The following is a 13540-nucleotide window of genomic DNA, read 5'->3' on the forward strand; positions in this document are numbered from 1 at the left end:
GCTGATCAAGAGCCTATTTCAGTTTGTTTTCAATAAATTACTTTTTCAAAGTGCTTTTTGTCTCACTCCCCCTTCTTGCTTTTGCATATTGTAGCTCTACTTAAAATCTCATTAAGATACAAATGTGCAAAATGCTAATTCCAGACATTTTTCAACTGGTCTTAGGATTTTGATCAGGAGTGTGTATATATAGATGTGTGTGTGTGTGTGTGTGTGTGTGTGTGTGTGTATATACAGTATGTGTGTGTGTGTGTGTGTAAATAAAAAAAAGCTCTTCCTTCACCCACCCTCCATCCCCCCTGGTAGGGTGGGTGGTCTGTTTATCTCAAGCTCGGGTCCTCTACCAGAGGCCTGGGAGCTTGAGGGTCCTGCGCAGTATCTTAGCTGTTCCTATAGGACTGTGCTCTTCTGGATGGGGATTTCTGATGTTTCTCCAGGTATCTGCTGGAGCCACTTCTCCAGTGTGGGGGACACGGCCCCCAGTGCTCCTATGACCACGGGCACCACTGATGCGTTCACCTTCCAGGCTCTCTCCAGCTCTTCCATGAGCCCTTGGTATTTCTCTAGTTTGTCATGTTCCTTTTTCCTGATATTGCCATCATTGGGGATGGCTACATCGATCACAACGGCTGTCCTCTGCTGCTAATCCATATATAGACCCTTTCCAAAAAATTAGAATGTCATGGAATAGTTGTTTAATTTCCATAATTCCATTCAAAAAGTAAAACTTTCATAGATTATAGATTCAGGGCCCACAATTTAAACGATTTCAAGTGTTTATTTGTTTATTTTTACGTAATTTGGGCTTCCAGCTTATAAAACCCATGAAAACAGGAATTCAAAAAATTAGAATACTGTGAAGAAATCACCATTTCTCAGTTTTTGCAGAAAAAAAGAGAAATTAGGATCACATCAAATCAATCAAAATATGGTACTTTTAAAACGATATGTCAATCTTCAATACTTGGTTGGGAATCCCTTTGCCTTAATCACTGCCTCGATGCCACGTGGCATTGAAGCAATCAGCCTGTGGCATTGCCTGGGAGTTATGGAAGCCCAGATTTCCTTGATGCTTGCTGTCAGCTCTTCTTTGTTGTTGGGTCTGGTGCCCCTCATTTTCCTCTTGAGAATACCCCATAGATTCTCAATGGGGTTTAGGTCCGCTGAGTTTGGCATGGGCATCAAACCAGGTTTTGGTGCTTCTGGCGGTATGGGCAGGGGCCAGGTCCTGCTGGAAGATGAAATCTGCATCTCCATACAGATCCTCAGCAGAAGGAATCATGAAGTCCTCTAAAACATTCTGGTAGACTGTTGCGGTGACCTTGGAGTTAAGAAAGCAGAGTTTACTGACACCTGCACCGGACATTGCACCCCAAATCATGACGGACTGTGGATATTTCACACTGGACCTCAGGCTGCTTGGGTTCTGTTCCTCACCCGTCTTCCTCCAAACCCTTGGACCTTGATTCCCAAATGAAAGGCACACTTTACTTTCATCGGAAAAGAGGACCTTGGACCACTGGCCAACAGTCCAGTCCTTCTTCTCCTTGGCCCAGTGGAGACGCTTCCTACGTTGGCTCAGGTTCAGAAGTGGCTTGACCCGAGGAACCCGGATACGTCTGAATGTGGTGGTTTTTGAAGCTGTGACTCCCGCCTCATTCCACTCTTTCTGGATCTCTGCCAGATTCTTGAATCTTCCCTGTTTGATAATCCGTTGAAGCCCACGGTCATCTCTTTTGCTGGTGCATCTTCTTCTGTCACATTTTGCCCTTCCTCTAGACTTTCCATTGATATGCTTGGACACAGCACTCTGTGAACAACCAGCCTCCTTAGCTATGAACTTTTGTGGCTTACCCATCCTATGGAGGGTATCAATGATGGTCTTCTGGCCAGTTGTCATGTCTGCAGTCTTCCCCATATTGAACCCAACTGAGACAATTGAACCAAACTGAAGCAATTCAATGACACCTGGGGAAGCCTGTGCAGGTGACTTGAGTTAGTAGATGATTAGTGTGTGACACAGTATTCTAATTTTTTGAATTCCTGTTTTCGTGGGTTTAATGAGCTGGAAGCCCAAATTATGTAAAAATAAACAAATAAATACTTGAAATCGTTTAAATTGTGGGCCCTGAATCTATAATCTATGAAAGTTTTACTTTTTGAATGGTGTTTTAGAATATTTTTTAGAGGATCGTGTTCAGTCGGCACACAGAATGACACAGACACATCAAGGTATTTTAGCCTAAACAAGGGCGTATTTATTTAAGCATCAACACACAAGATATATGATTGCAGCGAAAAAGCCTCTTACCTACGCCAACAGAGTGGAGAGCCAACACCCGTGGAAGAGTTCGCGTCAATCGGCTGGGCGTTCGATCACAACCCGCAGCAGACTCCATCTAGGTGTTTTCGCTCTCCCCTCTTTATACCAGTCTGTTCGTGCGAGCGTGAGAACGGGGTGGCCGGCCCCGAAACTCAGGCATTCGCACGCAGAGTTACCATTTTTTTAACAAGCACCTGGTAGGCAAGGTCAGCAGACATACAGTGGGAAGTGAATATTCAGAACAACATAAACCCTTTCTCACATTCGTATCAAGCACCTGGTAGGCAAAGTCAGCAGATATACAGTGGGAAGTGAATATTCAGAACAACACAAACCCTTTCTCACATTCGTATCAGTGAATATTCAGAACAACACAAACCCTTTCTCATATTCGTATCAAGACCATAACAAGATACAGTGGGAAGTGAACCCTTTCTCACATTCGTATCAAGCACCTGGTAGGCAAGGTCAGCAGACATCCAGTGGGAAGTGAATATTCAGAACAACACAAACCCTTTCTCACATTCGTATCCTGGGAAATGGATGTTCAGAACAACACAAACCCATCACCCTTTCACAAATGGAATTATGGAAATTAAACAACTTTTCCATGACATTCTAATTTTTTGGAAAGGGTCTGTATATGTATGTATATATATATATATATGTGTGTGTGTGTGTATATATAGATATATATGTGCTGCTAAAAAAAATTAGAGGAACACTTCGAAAACATCCTTCATCCTCCAGGAACTACCTGCATACACTAGCCACATGAGGTCGGGCCTTGTCGTGGACCAGGAGGAACCCAGGTCCCACTGCACCAGCGTAGGTTCTGACAATGGGTCCAAGGACTTCATCCCGATACCTTATAGCAGTCAGGGTGCCGTTATCTAACCTGTAGAGGTCTGTGCGTCCTTTCAGGGATATGCCTCCCCAGACCATCACTGACCCACCACCAAACCGGTCATGCTGAATGATGTTGCAGGCAGCATAACGTTCTCCACAGCATCTCCAGACCCTTTCACGTCTGTCGCATGTGCTCAGGTTGAACTTGCTCTCATCAGGGAAGAGCACAGGGCACCAGTGGTGTAGTTGCCAATTCTGGTGGTCTATGGCAAATGCCAATCGAGCTCTACGGTGCTGGGCAGTGAGCACAGGGCCCACTACAGGACGTCGGGCCCTCAGGCCACCCTCATGGAGCCTGTTTGTGATTGTTTGGTCAGAAACATTCACACCAGTGGCCTGCTGGAGGTCATTTTGTAGGGCTCTGGCAGTGCTCATCCTGTTCCTCCTTGCACAAAGGAGCAGATACCGATCCTGCTGAGGGTTGAAGGACCTTCTACGGCCCTGTCCAGCTCTCCTGGAGTAACTGCCTGTCTCCTGGAATCTCCTCCATGCGTCCAGGTACCGCAGTGATGCCCTGGTCCAGATCTGGGAGGAGATCCCCCAGGACACCATCCGTAGTCTCATTAGGAGCATGCCCCGACGTTGTCAGGCATGCGTACAAGCACGTGGGGGCCACACAAACTACTGAGAATCATTTTGAGTTGCTACAATGACATTTTAGCTAAATGGACCAGTGTGCTGCATCATTTTTTCACTTTCATTTTTGGTGTGTCTTTGATTTCCCCCCTCTATAGGGTGATCATTTTCATTTCTATCAAATGATGTGGCATCATTTTGTTACTAATACATCACCCACTTATTATCAGGAAACATATTCAAGATCATTTTTCCCCCAGTTTAGATCTGATGTGTTTTGGAAGTGTTCCTTTTAATTTTTTTGAGCAGTGTATATATATATAAAGTACTTACATTTTAAATACTCTATACATACAAATACTTAACATTAGTATTAAACACGATTGTTTTTTTTAACTGCTACTGTGTATGAAAAATTTTAATATTTATAAAGTAATTTCAGTTGCTACTCTATAAACAAAGGGTTTACTTATTGATTAGAATTAAAAACAGTTAATATTTAGACAATGTCACAGTTGAGTTGGTAGTGTATTAAATATAACGTAATATTTATTCTTAAAGAAAACTAATTAGGAGGACACATTCTGCCCACACAAATATCCATCCATTCATCCATTTTCTATGTCGCTTATCCTAATTAGGGTCGCGGACACAAATATCTACTCTTATTAAATATAAAAATACAAATATAAATATTTGATTATGTTGAATAACATTATTTGAAATATTATCACTATTTTTTTTACTTAAGAAAATACGTATTAAGAGATTATAAGATATTTAATATTATTTATACGCATTTTCACAATGTGCTCATCTGAATTAAATATAAAAAAATGAAGTGTTGTCCGATATCTTCATACATTTCACCTTATCATATGACTAAATGCCATCATACAGATGACCCCCTTATGACCCCTCTGCCCCATGATGCCTGACCTCCCTGCTGTGCGCTGCTTAACCACCTTATAAGCGGCTGCTGGCTAAAGAGAAGCACAAACGTCTTAACTCCCTGATGTCATCAGCTGAAAATGAGGTAAATCAGCAGGGAGCTTCCTTGTCACCCTGCCAGTCACTATTTCAGCACACGTCCTCAGTCGCTGCATCAAAATGCACAAAGAGACACAAGGTCAGCTCACATTAATGCTGAACACTTGGTGGTGGACATAACCTCAAGACCCTCTCGACCCTCCCACTTCTTTAGGTACACCTGATGTTGTCTATGCAGCGGATCCCCGCACATTTGCGATTCAGCATTCAAATTGCCAGATTTTTGTTTAAAAAAGAAAAATCCTCTGAAAATTGACAGATTCATTCATTTTACATGATTATGTATTATATTTATGTTTCACTGATACTTTCACTTCGCCCGAAGTCAGCTGGGATAGGCTCCAGCATGCCCCCGCGACCCTAATGAGGAAGGAGCGGTATAGAAAATGGATGGATGGATGGGTTTCACTGATAATGTTTTTCCTCAAGTGTTGAGATTTTGCACTTAGTTTGGCAGCCCTTGAATGCACCACAATTGTGTGCAGTGACTGTGTGTGTGTGTGTGTGTGTGTGTGAGGCATATTTAGGGATTACACCTGGATTGTGTCGTGAGTGAAGAGTGGCAATTGAAGAGAGACGCTGAGGGTTCTGGAGCTGAATCTAATCAGAGGAGCACGTCCGATGACATCAGAGATATTGCGATGTGTTGTCAATTATATTGTGATACCGTGATGACATCATAGATATGGATGTATTGTAGATGGTATTGTGATGTTGCAAATGATATCGACAATGTATCTTTGAATGTTATTGCGGCAGTATATTGTGATGCATTGTGGATGGTATTGCGGTATTATGAATACTGTGAATGATATCATAGATACTGATGAAGTGTAGATAATGTAATATTACATCATAGTCAAGATGATGCATTGTATACAGTATGATATTGCAATGATATAGAAATTGTGATGTGTTAAAGATAATTATATCATGAACATAGCGACGGTATCATGACTATATAGAAATTGTGACAGCGTAGACTGTAATGTCATGTATAGTAAATGGTATTGTGATATTGTGAATGTATCTTAGACGGTATTGTGCCAGCATCACTGATGTTGTGGTGTATCGTAGATTGATGTACGTCGGTGATATGGTGGTATCGTAATGATATCAGATATTACACAGTATTGTAGACAGTATTGTGCTAATATCAGCTATTGAGAATGGTAACAACTTGGCCAGGGTACAGCTCAATTACATTTCCAATATTTGTTACGGGAAGAAATTGCTTCTCAATGCAAGCAAGTTGTAGGTCAAGCGTCCCAAATCGGAGGATTGTGTTTGACCTTTCCAAAGCAGACCTGTTAGCGTCTAAGCTCTCTCGTGTTTAGTAACAGTCGTCTGGGCCGACTGATGATTGTACGCCCCACCTCACGCCTCGCTTAGATTCCAATCTGGCCCGGTTGGCTCCAGCATGTCGGAGAACAGGCGGAAGACTGCAGAAGAGGCGTCCGCCTGCTGACATTTGTTGATGATTGCGTTCCCGAGAGTCCAAGTGCAACGCAAACAATCAATCCTTTGACCGGAGAAGCTGACGAAGACACCACCGTCAAGGCAAACACCTGGAGGACCTGAAGGAAAACATTCTCAAAGAGAAACTTCATCAGTAATGGATTCATTTATCCCAATTCCACCTTGCACACGAGCAAAGATGCAACAGTTGAGTCATCAAGAGGACATTTCAACTGTAGGAGATGTGTGTGTGTGTGTGTGTGTGTGTGTGTGTGTGTATAAATTTATGTTTTCTTCTTCCAGACGTCTATAGCTGTCTGGCAGTGATCAATAGCAGCCCCTTCAAGAAACAAGCTTATTCCCTCTATTGAGGAAGTCTTCAAATGGATTTCATCTCCAAAGGCTGTGATTACACCCAGAAAGGTTTTATCTGGAACATGAATTTTGCTGAAAATGTGAGATGAATGTGGGGCACAAAAACACGAGAGAGAGCGAGAGCAAACAAGCGAATGGAGCATTTGTTTTGTTGCCCAGCAGGCCTGGAGGTCGCAGCAAGTTGAAGCAAAGGTCAGCCATGTTCCCTTCATGAGGACGCCAGACGCGTAAAAAGGCTGCGCGTCTTTGACCTTTTTAATCATGCTGCTGAGGAGAAAACCTCATTTCTAACATTTGATGCAGATAATAAGCCCCACCCCGCCCCCGTCCTTTCAACAGTGATGGAGGTCCTACTCTCCTACTGTACATGAGGTCTAACCTTGAAGAGGGGGAGGATCACGAGAGCGTAATTTGGGACTTTCAAGCTGTTATGTTTCATTCTCACGCTTTACTGTCATCGTGATGATAACAATGATGATGGCAATGTGATGGCCATGTTTCCATATGCATCATTATCATAATGAGCATAATTAATGTTTCATGTTAACTCAGTCAATTGTGCCTAGCAACACAGTAAATATGTGACTGGAAAAACAAAACATGAGACAGCACGTGGCACAAAATGTACCCCGCCTCTTGCCCGAAGGCAGCTGGGATAGGTTCCAGCATACGCCCGTGACCCAAATTAGTATAAGTTGCATATAAGATGGTTGTCCTGTGATATCGGGATGATAATACAGATAGCTAGATGTTGTACATGTTATTGTGACATTCCATCCATCTATTTTCTATGCCGCTTAACATCATTCGGGTATGCTGGAGCCTATCCCAGCTGACTTTGGGCGAGAGGCGAGGCACACCCTGGACTGGCACATATAGACAATTATTCACGCTCACATTCATACCTATAGACAATTTAGACTCTAACAGGAATGTTTTTGGAATGTGGGAAGAAACCCACGCATGCACGGGGAGAACATGCAAACTCCACACAGAGACACCAAAGCACAGATTGGAACCCAGGTCTTCCCTATGTCCTGACTGTGTGGCTCGTTATTGTGATATTGCGACATATAATTGCTGCTGGTTTTCTTCCAGTGTATGGATTACTGCATAATTGCGATATTAGCATATTAGAAGGGTGAGGAAATGTTTAGTTTCAACAGCGGTCATTTTTTTTACACTTGCATTACAGTTAAGAGTATTAAACTGTACAAGGGTACAGATCAATTACATTTCCAATATCTGTTATGGGGAAATGAATTATAGATGGTATCGTGATGACATCATGGATATGGTGACGTATTGTAGATGGTACTGTGATGTTGCGATGATTTTAGAGCTATTGTCATGTATTGTAAATGGTAATGTGATATCATGATGACATTGTCGTGATGTATCCTAAATGGTATTGTGATGTGGTGATGTCAGAAATATTGTCATGTACTGATGATGGTATCATGGTGAAATACAGTAGATGATATGGTTGATGTATCATGACAATATTGGAGAAATTGTGACAGCGTGGATGGTAATGTGATAGCATGACTACATTATAGATCTGGTGATGTATTGTGATGATATTATAGATATTGTGATGTATCGCAGCTGATATTGTGATGGCATTGTAGATATCGCCATGTATTGTGATGTGTCGTAGACGGTATTGAGATATGAACGTACCGTAGATGATGTGACGATATCATAGATATTGTGACATATTGTAGAATGGTGTTGCCATGATGTCATAGGTACTGTGATATGCTCTATATGGTATTGTGAAGTGTCACATCATTGCTGTGCATCGTAATAGTATCACAAATTATGGCATGATATCATATAGGGAGTTACTTTGCGGTTTGTACTCCTAGAGTAGACTCCTTTCATATGAAAACACTGCTTGCTCGTGTGAGGGTGTTGTATAAATAAAGTTGTATGAATTGACTTTCATTGAACGGGTTCTTCCACAAATGTTGAAGTAATTTGTGACAGCAGCAGCAGCAATCAGACCGTGATTGAAGAGGCAGGACACGTTGGATAGCGTGATTACATGGTGATTCTCAGGAAGGCGGCCCGCTTGTAGGTACTGATGAACTTAATAGCTACTTTCTTGTTTCCTAAGGGTTAAACATCTTAAAACAACAGATGATGATGATGCTGTACGACAGCAAGCATGGAAAGACACAGAAGAAATTCAAACAGTGTATAAAATGTCAAATATTTCCAAAAAGTCATTTAGTGGTGACTAATTACGCTAAAGACATCATAGCCAATTGCCTCACCCAGAAAGGAATGATTGTTTTTTGTAGCCAAACACTAGTCTAAAGTGTGGCAGTCGTGTTGGATGAAGAACATTTATGTCTACCTCACCTATTGTATGCGGCCCCACCTCCCCACGTGTCCACACCTGGGACATTGCCAGCAAAAGTGTCGTGAGAGGTTAGGATAAATGTAAAGCGTGATGTTTGCATCTAGTGCATGCATCTATACAGGAGCGTTCATTTCAAATGCATAGGATGGGGCTAAAGTATACCCTCATCCAATCAGCAACACCGCTGTCACTTTCATTTACTGGGGCACGCCCTGTTCTTTGTGTTTTAGCACCTAATATATTACAAAATAAATATCTGTCATATGTGATCATACCAACTACCATGCACCACCATCATCATCTATGATACCATCACCGTGCCACCTACCTTATGTCACCAAATTGATATCGTCACCATATTGCCTACCACGCGTCTCCATATCAGTGATACCATCGCCATGCCGCCTACCTTCCATCCGAAAATGTATGATATCAGCACCATACCACCTACCGTACATCCATCCATCCATCCATCCATCCATTTTCTATACCACTTCTCCTTAGGGTCGCAGGGCATGCTGGAGCCTATCCCAGCTGACATCGGGCGACAGGCGGGGTACACCCTGGACTGGTCGCCAGCCAATCGCAGACCAACCATACATCACTTCATAAAATCATTCCATAAAACAAAAAAAGACTAAAAATGAAGAGTGGAGATAAAATAATTTCAGTTGTCATATGCACAGGTGAATAGAAGTGTTTTCAGCTTGGTTTTGAACATTGCCAAAGTTTAGGATTGTCACACATCTTCTGGAAGACATCAAACTGAATCGCAGCCTCGCTGTGTTTAGTCCTGACAATACCACCGATCATCTCTCACAATGTCTATGATACCATCACAATGCCACTTGCCATATGTCGCAATATCTGTGATGTCATCACAAAATCACTGACCATACATCACCATATCTACTATGATATCATCAGAATCCCACTGACCATACCACAAGATATCTATGATATCATCATAATGCCCTCTACCATACATCACCATGGAGATATCATCGCAATACCACTTACCATTTCTATGATACCATCTAATATCGCCAACAATACAACACAATATCGAAATCAAGATGCTGTCTGTGTTATCACAATATCACTTACAATGTCTTATATCTTCATGACGCATCATATCTTTGATATTGTCACACGACCACCTACAATAAAGCACGCTATCTGTAATGCTATTATGATATAACCTGCCATATATCAAGACGCCATATGTTATGCAGCCCGATATCTACGATATCATCCCTCAATGTGTCATCTTGAGGGAGATAAAATAGCAAGTAGAGCAATTTCCCTTAGCCTCAAAGTGCTAAAAGCAAGAAGCGAAGAAAAAAACACATGTGGTTGTGTGGTTGTGTGACGCTGATTGTCACCTGTCATGCTGTGACATGGCCTGTCTCCATGGCAACAGCAAAGCACTCTAGCCAGTGTGTGTGATATTTTTTGTTTTTAACTGGAGGGGGAAGAACAACAAGCCCCCAAAGTTCACTTATGAAGGTTAATGATAAGAAAATAAAAGTCTTCATGAAAGTCGTGTAAAAACCCCCACTGATGACGCTGAAGACTGGAAGCCATGATGATGATGATGATGATGATGACGATGATGATGATGCAGCCAGCTGGGCCGGGTCGTGGCTGCGGTCAAACTGTGAGTCAGCTGCAGGCCAAAAGAGCAGGTGGGCGACAGGGGACGCCGCCTGTAGCCCACCACTGCCTGACTAACCACCCCACCATGGAATATTCATTTGCGCTTCCAACACAACCTCATAATAAACGTGCAACATTATCTTTAGCCAGCGTCTGCTTGCTCGGCAGAGGAGGAGCTTGGCTCGTTTCATTGGGTTAGTTCTGCTGCATTGTTCATTTTCTTGTCAGAAATCATCAGCCATCAACATGGCTGATGATGCAAATCCCGACCGACTAATTCTGCTGCGTGACCTTTGCCCTGTCTGGGAATGAAACACGCAGGTGAATGCTGATGAAGCCAAGATGGCGTCCAGGTCTGGCTAATAATTGCTCTCCAGATTGACAGCAGCTGCTGGGGGTCCGCAGTGACCAAGGAGTGTGTGAGTGTGTGCATGGAAGGTTTAACATTTATTAACCGCCTGGCTATACGTTACTGAATATTTTATGTTTCACTTCTCTTTTGGGGAATACGCAAAGTGGTTCGTACTCCATCTTCACCCTCGCTGCTCGTTAACACTCCAAGTTGAGAGGCGGCCGGCAGGAAGAAGAAGAAAGAATAACAACATCAGAAACATATATACCAATAAATTAAGCAACAACAACAGAAGAGACATTAATACAGATAAATAATACAAATAAGTAAATAAAGTGCTATGAGTGTGTGCGTGTGTTGCGTGTGGCGTGTGTGAGTGCTTCGTTGAGAAGCCTGATGGCCTGTGGGACTTCAAAGGAGTGTGAATAATGAGTGTTGTGGATGTGTGCTGTCCTTGATGAGGTTGTGTGTTCTTCGTAGGACTCTAGTTTTATAAATGTCTTGCAGTGAGGGGAGGGCTGCCCCAACAATGTTCTGTGAGGTCTTGATCACCCGCTGGAGTGCCTTCCTATCACGTGTTGTACAGTTACCGTACCAAACAGTGATGGAGGCGGTAAGGACACTTTCCATAGTGCATCTGTAGAAGCAACTCAGGATTGTGGTGGACATGCCAAATTTCCTCAGTCTTCTCAGGAAGTACAGTCTCCTTTGGGACTTCTTCAGAATTTGTTGGGTGTTGTGAGACCAGGTGAGGTCCTCGCTGATGTGTGTGCCAAGGAACTTGAAGGTTTTCACCCTCTCCACCTCAGTCTCATGAATAAACGGGGGTCTATGCGGCTCCTTTTCCCTTGTTCTTGGGTCGATGATCATCTCTTTAGTCTTATCTGCATTATAGCATTGTATATGTGTATATGTGCATAAATAGCATTGTGATGCTAATTGTTAGAACAGCAGCGTTTGGCCTTTAATCTCGTGAGCAGGAAGAGCATCTGAAGGAAGAGAGGCTCTTTTAGTGGATGTTTGCATTCTGAAGGCTGCCGGCGTCCATCCTTTGCCGCTTAAGTCAACTTGTGGCAATGAAAGACGCTACACATGAACGCCAACCATTGTTTGTCACGCAGCCTCAATCCATACGTCACTGCAGCCTAATGAATGCTACCTGGGGGAGGAGGAGATTTGCATACAATCATCCAGAGCTCCCACTGCCCCTCAAGGATTGATCCATGCATGCTACTCTGAGACAATTTATATTTATTCATTTCATTTCATGTCATATCTAATTGCACATTATTTTACGTCACCTTTGTTTTATTTCAATTTATTTTAATTTTTGTGTTTCTAAACATTTTGATTTTATATTGAACATTTTTACTTTTTTTCTATACATTTTGATTTTATTTTGATAAATTTTCCTTGTATTTTAATACATTTTATATTCTTGTTTGTACACATTTTTAAATTTTTATTTTGATGCATTTAATGTTTTATTTCTATACATTTTATTTTATTTAAATATGTATTTTTATTTCTATATTTTATATATTTTCATAAATTTCATTTGAATTGTATTTTATTAATTCAATTTATTTTATTTTATAATAATATTTTTTTACATTTTATTTCTGTACAGTTTTTACTTTACTTTATGTTGATACTTTTCATTTATATTTTCTTTCCATACATTTCATTCTTATTTAATTTCTATACATTTTTATTTTATTTTAATACAATTCATCATGTCTAGTTCCCTACATTTCATTGATATTTTATTTTAATACACAGTATTTTTATTTTATTTCTATGTAATTATTTTACCTTATACCATACAGCCATCCATCTTCTATGCCGCTTTTTATTTTATTTTATTTCATTTAAATTTTATTTGAATTTATTTCAAAACATTTTTCTATTTCCTCACACTTCATTTATATCTTATTTGTATTTGAATATATGGTATATTTTAAAATGTTTTTATTTTATTTTAATAGATTTCATTTATATTTTATTTAGTTTTTTTTTCAAAAGCGTTCTTTATTGTAGCTGATATCATTTGCGTATGATTTTATTGTAATATACAGTATTTTTAATAGAATTTCTATACATTTGAGAGTACATTAGAATTAGGGATTTGTTGACTTTATTTGTGGATGAGTGCGTCTCCACTTTCCTATCGTGGTGTCAATAATATTATTATTCATGAAGTCAATATTTCATGTGTACGTGCATATTTCAATATTTAAGAGGTGTAATGAGGACGCAGGGTAGAGTCAGCGCCATGCTGATGAGCAGCGCTTTAATTGGAGGTGAATATGGAAGAAATTGATAGTTTATCATTTCTGAAAGGAGAGACTTCATGAAGGTCTTCTTCTTCTTCTTCTTCTTCTTCTTCTTAAACAGGCCGGAAGGATGCCAATGCTAATGAAAAGATGAAAAGGTTAGCGGGTCACTCCAAACAAGACTTTGCTTC

This window comes from Dunckerocampus dactyliophorus, chromosome 21, assembly GCF_027744805.1.
Source record: "Dunckerocampus dactyliophorus isolate RoL2022-P2 chromosome 21, RoL_Ddac_1.1, whole genome shotgun sequence".
NCBI lineage: Eukaryota > Metazoa > Chordata > Actinopteri > Syngnathiformes > Syngnathidae > Dunckerocampus > Dunckerocampus dactyliophorus.